Raw genomic sequence first — 11,724 nt, 5'->3', positions numbered from 1 at the left:
GCGGAGCAGCTGACAGTGTGGTGTGGAGAAAATAACCTGCTCCTCAACACCTTAAAGACAAAAGAAATAATAATAGACTTCAGGAAGAATAAAACGGACATGGTACCATTAATTATCAGAGGAGACTGTGTGGAGAGGTTGGCGGATTTCCGCTTCCTGGGAATCCATATTGAGGAGGACCTGACGTGGAGCGTGAACACCTCTGCGCTGCTGAAAAAGGTCCAGCAGAGACTGCACTTCCTGAGGGTGCTCAGGAAGAATAACATCACTCAGAGACTGCTGCTGTCCTTTTATCGGTGCTCCATTGAGAGCATCCTAACATACTGTGTATGCGTATGGTACACCAGCTGCACAGTGGCTCAGAGGAAAGTGCTCCAGAGGGCCATTGACAACGCCCAGAGGATTGTCCGCTGCCCTCTCCTTACCTTGGAGGACTTACACAGTTACCGCTGCATCAAAAAATCCCAGAGTATTATAAAGGACATTTCCCACCCCGGACACTCCCTGTTTGAACTGTTGCCGTCAGGCAGACGGCACAGATCTACAAGGACAAGGACAAACAGACTTAAAAACAGTTTTTGCCCCACTGCTATAAAGGCACTAAATGTAGCCGTCAAGGAACGCAGGGGCGATACATACTAAGGGACTGTGGTACACTGTGAAATCGACAGAAGGATGTAGGGTTGGGTGTTTATGCGTGCCATTTTCATGATATTTATTTTAGTTGTTTATCTTTTTTTAATATTTTACCTTGTATGTATCGTTAGCTTTTAGAAATGTTTGAATGGTGCACTGACTAGCTGACATTTTAAAATTTTGTTGTACATGGTTCATGTTACAATGACAATAAAGAAACTATTCTATTCTAGGGTGTCCAAAGATGAGGATGGAGGGGGAAAATGCAGCCAGAAGGCAAGGAGCAGCCCCTTTAGGTATTCAAACAGTGGCTGCAGCCTCACGCACTCCATGTACACGTGGTACACAGACTCTTCCAGCCCGCAAAAGTGGCAGGCGGCTGGCGAGTCTGAACCGCGAGAGAAACAGGTTGCAGGGAACACCTCGGTGCAATACCCTCCACCCCAGGTCCCCAATGTAGCGGGAGAGAATCCCTGCATAGAGGGACCCCCACCAGAGGTTGGGCTTCTTGTTGGTAGGTGAGAGAGGTGTTGGCGGAGCCTGGGTGGATAACAGCAGTGCATTTTGTGGATGATATGGTGGTGCTCCGGTGGTCATGGGGTATGAATGTTCAGGGTAGTTGACAATCTGCCTGTCAGGGCCTGGATGGTGTTAAGGCTCTTGACAATAGACAGCGTTTTGTTCATCCATGAAGAATATCCCAAAAAGTCAGAAAGTATCTCAGAGGAAAGTATTGGAAGCAACATTTGAAAGTTGTTGAGTTCTGATAAAAGGTCTTTAACCTGACATTGAGGTCCACTCTGAATGACTTTAAACTTTAGAGATACAGCGTGGAAGCAGTCCTTCAACCCACCGAGTCCGCACCAACCAGTGATCACCCCGTACACTAGCATTATCCTGCACACATTAGTGACAATTTACAATGTTACATAAGCCAATTAACCTACAAACCTGCGCATCATTGGAATATGGAAGGAAACCAGAGCATTCAGAGAAAAACCCGCAGTTTCAGGGAGAAAGTACACATTCTGTACAGATGCACCCGTAGTCAGGATCAAACCTAGGTCTCTGGCACGGTAAGGCAACAACTCTACCGCTGCGCTACTGTGCCGCCCAGAGTGGAACTTATTTGACCAAATTTGTTCAGCGATTAATACCCATGGGTCATTCCCATGCCAGTTCAGTCATATATTTATAATCTACATATTACTAAAAGTCTGTTCTTGACCGGTTTTGGCAGGCCGTGCTGCGATTTCCGAGAGAACGCCGCCACCTATGGCCGTCATTTTTGGTCACCTTGATCAGAGCCCACCTACGCCGCATGTGTGCCGAAGATTTTTCCCGTTGATTAAAAATGACAGAGATATTAATGTTTTTACAGAATTCCCTATTCTCTCTGCTGCCCCTGCTGGCGGCAGGGTGGAGGGACTATAAAACCAGGAAGTGGTGTGCCACACAGTCTCTTCAAGATGGAGGAAGGCAGAGGGTCACGTTTCTCTGAGCTGTGAATAACACTGAACACATGTCTACTCAAATGTAAGTGCCCTTAGTGGTTCTAAAATGCTTGCAGAATGTGTCTATTGGTACTAAACTTGCAAAAAAGTGTCTATTGGTTCTAAAGCTTGCAAAAAAATGTCTATTGGTTCTAAAGCTTGCAAAAAAATGTCTATTGGTTCTAAAGCTTTCAAAAAATGTCTATTGGTTCTAAAGCTTGCAAAAAGTGTATATATTGGTTCTAAAGCTTGCAAAAAATGTCTATTGGTTCTAAAGCTTGCAAAAAATGTCAATTTGGTCTAAAGCTTGCAAAAAAATGTCTATTGGTTCTAAAGCTTGCAAAAAAATGTCTATTGGTTCTAAAGCTTTCAAAAAATGTCTATTGGTTCTAAAGCTTTCAAAAAATGTCTCTATTGGTTCTAAAGCTGGCAAAAAAATGTCTATTGGTTCTAAAGCTGGCAAAAAAATGTCTATTGGTTCTAAAGCTGGCAAAAAAATGTCTATTGGTTCTAAAGCTGGCAAAAAAATGCCTATTGGTTCTAAAGCTGGCAAAAAAATGTCTCTATTGGTTCTAAAGCTGGCAAAAAAATGTCTATTGGTTCTAAAGCTGGCAAAAAAATGACTATTGGCTCTAAAGCTTGCAAAAAAATGACTATTGGTTCTAACGCTTGCAAAAAAAGTCTATTGCTTCTAAAGCTTGCAAAAAAAAAGTCTATTGGTTCTAAAATGGTTCATACTAGCGCTCCAGAAATCCCCCTCCCCTGGTAGGCTTGCCTTGGGTGTGTCTTGAAATTGAAAGGCACTTATTGCAAATGGTGGCATTAAGTTGAAAGGCACTACTGACTGCAAATGGTGGCTTGGGAGCTTTGGCTTGAAGTTGAAAGGCACTATTACTGCAAATGGTGGCTTGGTTGCTTTGGCTTGAAGTTGAAAGACACTACTTACTGCAAATGGTGGCTTGGTTGCTTTGGCTTGAAGTTGAAAGGCACTACTTACTGCAAATGGTGGCTTGGGTGTGGCTTGAAGTTGTAAGACACCACTTACTGCAAATGGTGGCATGAAGTTGAAAGGCACTACTTACTGCAACTGGTGGATTGGTTGCTTTGGCTTGAAGTTGAAAGGCACTACTTACTGCAAATGGTGGATTGGTTGCTTTGGCTTGAAGTTGAAAGGCACTACTTACTGCAAATTGTAGCTTGGGAGCTTTGGCTTGAAGTTGAAAGGCACTATTACTGCAAATGGTGGCTTGGTTCCTTTGGCTCGCAGTTGAAAGGCACTACTTACTGCAAATGGTGGATTGGTTGCTTTGGCTCGCAGTTGAAAGACACCACTTACTGCAAATGGTGGCTTGGGTGTGGCTTGAAGTTGAAATACACCAATTACTGCAAATGATGGCTTGGGTGTGGCTTGAAGTTGAAAGACACCACTTACTGCAAATGGTGGCATGAAGTTGAAAGGCACTATTACTGCAAATGGTGGCTTGGTTGCTTTGGCTTGAAGTTGAAAGGCACTGCAAATTGTGGCTTGAAGTTGAAAGGCACTACTTACTGCAAATGGTGGCTTGGTAACTTTGATTTGAAGTTGAAAGTCACCTCTTACTGCTAATGGTGGCTTGGGTGTGGTTTGAAGTTGAAAGGCAGTACATACTACAAATGGTGGCTTGGATGCAATGGCTTGAAGTTAAAAGGCATTACTTACTGCAAATGGTGGCTTGGGTGCATTGGCTTGAAGTTGAAAGGCACCACTTACTGCAAATGGTGGCATGAAGTTGAAAGGCACCACTTACTGCAAATGGTGGCTTGAAGTTGAAATGCACTACTTACTGCAAATGGTGGCTTGGGTGCTTTGGCTTGAAGTTGAAAGGCACTACTGTAAATGCACTTACTTCCTGTTTGCACTGTATATTGATTTTAGATAAAACGCTACCACTTACGGCTGTGATTTTTGGCCATCTTACTCAGTCCCCCTCCGCTGAGCAGGTGCAGAGAATTCTTCCCATCAATGAAAAATAAAAGTGTTATTAGTTTTTTTTTAAATGTTGAGAATCTCTCTCCTGTCAATCACTCCATGAAAGCCACACCTTTTCCGTGGGGGCCCCCCCTTGAATTCTTGGGCTGGAAATTGTGGCTTGGGTGTGGCTTGATGTTGAAAGACACCACTTGCAATAAAACCCGGAAATGTGGGTGTGGGTCAGTCTCTGCAAGATGGAGGAGGGAGAGGTTATGACTCGCTGTCTTTAGTGGCTTTGCACCCTGCTTCAAATGATATGAAACTGCACTTGAATTTGGTGGCCTTATACCCTGCTTGAAATAGAATTTCAAGGATTAGCCGTGAGTCAACTACCAGCCCACCAGCCGTGAGTGAGTTGGTTGCCAGCACAACAGGCTTGATTGACTGAGACGCCAGCCCAAGAATCCATTTGGCGCACAATTTGCATACTAGCCCTCTGGAATCCAGTCCCTTCAGCCCACAACACCCATACTAGCGCTCCAGAAAGCCCCCCCCCCCCCCCAAATGGCCACCAATATTCGAATTGGTGGGGAGGTGGAATATTGCGTTGGATGAACAGCCCTCCTGTGTGATGCTGGGACCCAACGGGTCCCACTTAGTCTAGTATCTATATTACTAAAAGTCTGTTCATGATCCGGTTTTGGCCATCTGTGCTGCGATTTCCGAGAGAACGCCGCCACCTATGGCCGTCATTTATTGGCCACCTTGCTCAGAGCCCCCTTCCGCCGCATGTGTGCCGAGGATTTTTCCCATCGATTAAAATTGACAGATACATTAATGTTTTTACAAAATTCCCCATTCTCTCTGCTGCCCCCGCTGGCGGCAGGGGGGAGGGACTATAAAACCAGGAAATGGTGTGCCTCACTCACTCTTCAAGATGGAGGAAGGCAGAGGGTCACGTTTCTCTGAGCGTTGAATAACACTGAACACATGTCTACTCAAATGTAAGTGCCCTTAGTGGTTCTAAAATGCTTGCTGAATGTGTCTATTGGTTCTAAAGCTTGCAAAAAAAATATCTATTGGTTCTAAAGCTTGCAAAAAGCGCCTCTATTGGTTCTAAAGCTTGCAAAAAATGTATATTGGTTCTAAAGCTTGCAAAAAGTATCTATTGGTTCTAAAGCTCGCAAAAAATGTCTATTGGTTCTAAAGCTTGCAAACAAAATGTCTATTGGTTCTATTGGTTGGCTTGGCTTGGGTGTGTCTTGAAATTGAAAGGCACTGCTTACTGCAAATGGTGGCATGAAGTTGAAAGGCACTACTTACTGAAAATGGTGGCTTGGGAGCTTTGGCTTGAAGTTGAAAGGGACTACTTACTGCAAATGGTGGCTTGGTTGCTTTGGCTTGAAGTTGAAAGGCACTATTTACTGCAAATGGTGGCTTGGTTGCTTTGGCTTGAAGTTGAAAGGCACTACTTACTGCAAATGATGGCTTGGGTGTGGCTTGAAGTTGAAAGACACCACTTACTGCAAATGGTGGCATGAAGTTGAAAGGCACTACTTACTGCAAATGATGGCTTGGGTGTGGCTTGAAGTTGAGACACCACTTACTGCAAATGATGGCTTTTGTGTGGCTTGAAGTTGAAAGACACCACTTACTGCAAATGGTGGTATGAAGTTGAAAGGCACTACTTACTGCAAATGGTGGCATGAAGTTGAAGGACACTACTTACTGCAAATGGTGGCTTGGGTGTTTTGGCTTGAAGTTGAAAGGCACTACTTACAGCAAATAGGGGGCGTGGGTGCATTGGCCTGAAGTTGAAAGGCACTACTTACTGCAAATGGTGGCTTGAAGTTGAAAGGCACTACTTACTGCAAATGGTGGCATGAAGTTGAAGGACACTACTTACTGCAAATGGTGGCTTGGGTGTTTTGGCTTGAAGTTGAAAGCACTACTTACTGCAAATGGTGGCTTGGGAGCTTTGGTTTGAAGTTGAAAGGCACTATTACTGCAAATGGTGGCTTGGTTGCTTTGGCTTGAAGTTAAAAGGCACTACTTACTGCAAATGGTGGCTTGGGTGTGGCTTGAAGTTGAAAGACACCACTTACTGCAAATTATGGCTTGGGTGTGGCTTGGGTGTGGCTTGAAGTTGAAAGACACCACTTACTGCAAATCGTGGCTTGGGAGCTTTGAAGTTGAAAGGCACTACTTACTGCAAATGATGGCTTGGGTGTGGCTTGAAGTTGAAAGACACCACTTACTGCAAATGGTGGCATGAAATTGAAAGGCACTACTTACTGCAAATGGCGGCTAGGGAGCTTTGAAGTTGAAAGGCACTACTTCCTGCAAATGATGGCTTGTGTGTGGCTTGAAGTTGTAAGCCACTACTTACTGCAAATGGTGGCTTGGATGCAATGGCTTGAAGTTGAAAGGCATTACTTACTGCAAATGATGGCATGAAGTTGAAAAGCACGACTTACTGCAAATGGTGGCTTGGGTGTGGCTTGGGTGTGGCTTGAAGTTGAAAGACACCACTTACTGCAAATGGTGGCATGAAGTTGAAAGGCAGTACTTACTACAAATGGTGGCTTGGGTGCTTTGGCTTGAAGTTAAAAGGCACTACTGTAAATGCACTTGCTTCCTGTTTGCATTGTATATTGATTTGAGATAAAACGCTACCACTTACGGCTGTGATTTTTGGCCATCTTACTCAGTCCCTCTCCGCTGAGCAGATGCAGAGAATTCTTCCCATCAATGAAAAATAAAAGTGTTATTAGTTTTTAAAAAAATGTTGAGAATCTCTCTCCTGTCAATCACTCCATGAAAGCCACACCTTTTCCGGTGGGGGGGGGGAGGGGTTATAAAACCCGGAAATGTGGGTGTGGCTCAGTCTCTGCAAGATGGAGGAGGGAGAGGTCACGACTCGCTGTCTTTAGTGGCTTTGCACCCTATTTCAAATGGTATGAAACTGCACTTGAATTTGGTGGCCTTATACCCTGCTTGAAATAGAATTTCAAGGATTAGCCGCAAGTCAACTACCAGCCCACCAGCCGTGAGTGAGTTGCCAGCACAACAGGCTTGATTGACTGAGACGCCAGCCCAAGAATCCATTTGGCGCACAATTTGCATACTAGCCCTCTGGAAACCAGTCCCTTCAGCCCATAACACCCATACTAGCGCTCCAGAAAGCCCCCTCCCCCCCCGGTGGATGACCAGCCCTCCTGTGTGATGCTGGGACCGAACGGGTCCCACTTAGTCTAGTATTATATATATATCTATATTACTAAAAGTTTGTTCTTGACCGGTTTTTGCCATCTGTGCTGCGATTTCCGAGAGAACGCCGCCACCTACGGCCGTCATTTTTATCCACCTTGCTCAGAGCCTCCCTACGCCGCTTGTGTGCCGAGGATTTTTCCCCGTTGATTAAAAATGACAGAGATATTAATGTTTTTACAAAATTCCCCATTCTCTCTGCTGCCCCTGCTGGCGGCAGGGGGGAGGGACTATAAAACCAGGAAGTGTTGTGCCACACAGTCTCTTCAAGATGGAGGAAGGCAGAGGGTCACGTTTCTCTGAGCTGTGAATAACACTGAACACATGTCTACTCAAATGTAAGTGGTTCTAAAATGCTTGTAGAATGTGTCTATTGGTACTAAACTTGCAAAAAAGTGTCTATTGCTTCTAAAGCTTGCCAAAAAATATCTATTGCTTCTAAAGCTTGCAAAAAAATGTCTATTGGTTCTAAAGCTTGCAAAAAAAATGTCTATTGGTTCTAAAGCTTGCAAAAAAATGTCTATTGGTTCTAAAGATTGCAAAAAATGTCTATTGGTTCTAAAGCTTGCAAAAAGTGTCTCTATTGGTTCTAAAGCTTGCAAAAAATGTCTATTGGTTCTAAAGCTTGCAAAAAAATGTCTATTGGTTCTAAAGCTTTCAAAAAAAATGTCTATTGGTTCTAAAGCTTGCAAAAAAATGTCTCTATTGGTTCTAAAGCTTGCAAAAAAATGTCTCTATTGGTTCTAAAGCTGGCAAAAAAATGTCTCTATTGGTTTTAAAGCTGGCGAAAAAATGTCCATTGGTTCTAAAGCTGGCCAAAAAATGTCTATTGCTTCTAAAGCTGGACAAAAAAATGTCTATTGCTTCTAAAGCTTGCCAAAAAATATCTATTGCTTCTAAAGCTTGCAAAAAAATGTCTATTGGTTCTAAAGCTTGCAAAAAAATGTCTATTGGTTCTAAAGCTTGCAAAAAAATGTCTATTGGTTCTAAAGCTTGCAAAAAAAATGTCTATTGGTTCTAAAGCTTGCAAAAAAAATGTCTATTGGTTCTAAAATGGTTCATACTAGTGCTCCAGAAATCCCCCTCCCCTGGTTGGCTTGGCTTGGGTTAGTCTTGAAATTGAAAGGCACTACTTACTGCAAATGGTGGCATGAAGTTTAAAGGCACTACTTACTGCAAATGGTGGCTTGGGAGCTTTGGCTTGAAGTTGAAAGGCACTATTACTGCAAATGGTGGCTTGGTTGCTTTGGCTAGAAGTTGAAAGGCACTACTTACTGCAAATGGTGGCTTGGTTGCTTTGGCTTGAAGTTGAAAGGCACTACTTACTGCAAATGGTGGCTTGGGTGTGGCTTGAAGTTGAAAGACACCACTTACTGCAAATGGTGGCATGAGGTTGAAAGGCACTACTTACTGCAAATGGTGGATTGGATGCTTTGGCTTGAAGTTGAAAGGCACTACTTACTGCAAATGGTGGCTTGGTTGCTTTGGCTTGCAGTTGAAAGGCAATACTTACTGCAAATGGTGGATTGGTTGCTTTGGCTTGCAGTTGAAAGGCACTACTTACTGCAAATGGTGGATTGGTTGCTTTGGCTTGAAGTTGAAAGGCACTACTTACTGCAAATTGTGGCTTGTAGTTGAAAGGCACTACTTCCTGCAAATGGGGGGCGTGGGTGCATTGGCTTGAAGTTGAAAGGCACTATTACTGCAAATGGTGGCTTGGTTCCTTTGGCTTGAAGTTGAAAGGCACTACTTACTGCAAATGGTGGCTTGGGTGTGGCTTGAAGTTGAAAGACACCACTTACTGCAAATGATGGCTTGGGTGTGGCTTGAAGTTGAAAGACACCACTTACTGCAAATGGTGGCTTGGGTGTGGCTTGAAGTTGAAAGACACCACTTACTGCAAATGGTGGCTTGGGAGCTTTGAAATTGAAAGGCACTACACAGCAAATGATGGCTTGGGTGTTGCTTGGGTGTGGCTTGAAGTTGAAAGACACCAATTACTGTAAATGATGGCTTGGGTGTGACTTGAAGTTGAAAGACACCACATACTGCAAAAGGTGGCTTGAAGTTGAAAGGCACTACTTATTGCAAATGGTGGCTTGGGTGCTTTGGCATTAAGTTGAAAGGCACTGCTTACTGCAAATGGTGGCTTGGGAGCTTTGATTTGAATTTGAAAGTCACCTCTTACTGCTAATGGTGGCTTGAGTGTGGCTTGGGTGTGGTTTGAAGTTGAAAGGCACTACTTACTACAAATGGTGGCTTGGATGCAATGGCTTGAAGTTGAAAGGCACCTCTTACTGCAAATGGTGGCATGAAGTTGAAAGGCACCACTTACTGCAAATGGTGGCTTGAAGTTGAAATGCACTACTTACTGCAAATGGTGGCTTGGGTGCTTTGGCTTGAAGTTGAAAGGCACTACTGTAAATGCACTTACTTCCTGTTTGCGCTGTATATTGATTTTAGATAAAACGCTACCACTTACGGCTGTGATTTTTGGCCATCTTACTCAGTCCCTCTCCGCTGAGCAGGTGCGGAGAATTCTTCCCATTAATGAGTTTTTAAAAAAATGTTGTGAATCTCTCCCCTGTCAATCACTCCATGAAAGCCACACCTTTTCCGTGCCCCCCCCCCCCCCCCCCCCTTGAATTATTGGGCTGGAAATTGTGGCTTGGGTGTGGCTTGAAGTTGAAAGACACCCCTTGCAATAAAACCCGGAAATGTGGGTGTGGCTCAGTCTCTGCAAGATGGAGGAGGGAGAGGTCATGACTCGCTGTCTTTAGTGGCTTTGCACCCTGCTTCAAATGATATGAAACTGCACTTGAATTTGGTGGCCTTATACCCTGCTTGAAATAGAATTTCAAGGATTAGCCGTGAGTCAACTACCAGCCCACCAGCCGTGAGTGAGTTGATTGCCAGCACAACATGCTTGATTGACTGAGACGCCACCCCAAGAATCCATTTGGCGCACAATTTGCATACTAGCCCTCTGGAAACCAGTCCCTTCAGCCCACAACACCCATACTAGCTCTCCAGAAAGCCCCCCCCCCCCCCCCAACTGTCCACCAATATTAGAATTGGTGGGGAGGTGGAATATTGCGTTGGATGACCAGCCTTCCTGTGTGATGCTGGGACCCAACGGGTCCCACTTTGTCTAGTATATATTATAATTATATATATATATCCCCTTTTATTAATCCCCTTTTCAGGGGAATTTCAGGTGTCCTTGCAGCACACTAATAAAAATACAACATAACATTGAAGAAAAAATTTAACATTAAAATATAAAAACATCCCCCCACAATGGTTCCCACTGTGGGCGAAGGCATAAAGTCCAGTCCTCATCCTCTTGTCCACCCGTGGTCAGGCCTATTGAGGCCTCCACAGTCGCCGCTATGGAGGCCCGATGTTTCAGGCCCTCTCGCCGGGTGATGGTGGTCCGACGTCGGGAGAACCCTCTCAGCGGCTTGGAATGCCTGGAACGGCCGCTTCCTAACCGGAGACCGCGGCTTCCGAAGCCAACAGGCCGCGCTGGACGGAGCTGCACCACTGGCGATCTCGGCGAGAGATCCCAGGCTCCCGATGTTAAAGTCAGAGCCACCGCCCGCGGCTGGCCGCTCCACAGACCCGCAGCTCTGCAATGTTCAATCGGCAGATCCCAGCATACCGGAGTTACAGCGTGGTGACCCAGGCAAGGCATCGCCGGCTCCACAATAGCGCTCCAGCGCTGCGCCGCCGCCGAAGCCGAGATACTGGCCAGGTCCCCTCAGGAAATACCACTCCAGACCCGCTGGTAGGCCGCGAGGACGGGTCAAAGGTGCTGCCTGGAGGAAAGCAGCCTCTCCGACTAGGTAGGGACTTGAAAAGCAGTTTCCCCCTCCCCCTCCCCCCTCCCCCCCCCCCCCCCCCCAGCCCCCACACATAAAAAGATTAGACCCCCAACTAACACTTTTAACATACTAAAAAATTAAAAAAAGAAGTGAAAAACACGGACAGTTGCAGGACAGGCAGCCTTACAGGACAGCAACCCCACACACCTTTTCTTTCCTAGTTCATGTTTTTGTGCTCTCTGGTAAATCCTCGATACAAAAGATGGGAACGACTCAATTATTCCAAATTTTCAAAACTTGCTATAAAATGAACAGATGTGAATGGAAAGGTTCACATGTCTAATGTACAAAGACAAAAAAACTGCTTGGGTTCTGTATTCTACCCTTATTGTTGCAGATACACTTGTTAGGTCTTTTTCAATTACTGAAACAAAAAATAGCGTCACTCTCGTGTGTTTCCCAAATTTATCACACCAGCTGTCAACGGTAAGGGGGATACCGTCCTTCAGTCACTTCCTGGAGAGGACGCGACTATTATTCGAGTCGC

The sequence above is a fragment of the Amblyraja radiata genome, chromosome 3, assembly GCF_010909765.2.
Source record: "Amblyraja radiata isolate CabotCenter1 chromosome 3, sAmbRad1.1.pri, whole genome shotgun sequence".
Taxonomy (NCBI): Eukaryota; Metazoa; Chordata; class Chondrichthyes; order Rajiformes; family Rajidae; genus Amblyraja; species Amblyraja radiata.
This window is presented reverse-complemented; position numbering follows the sequence as displayed.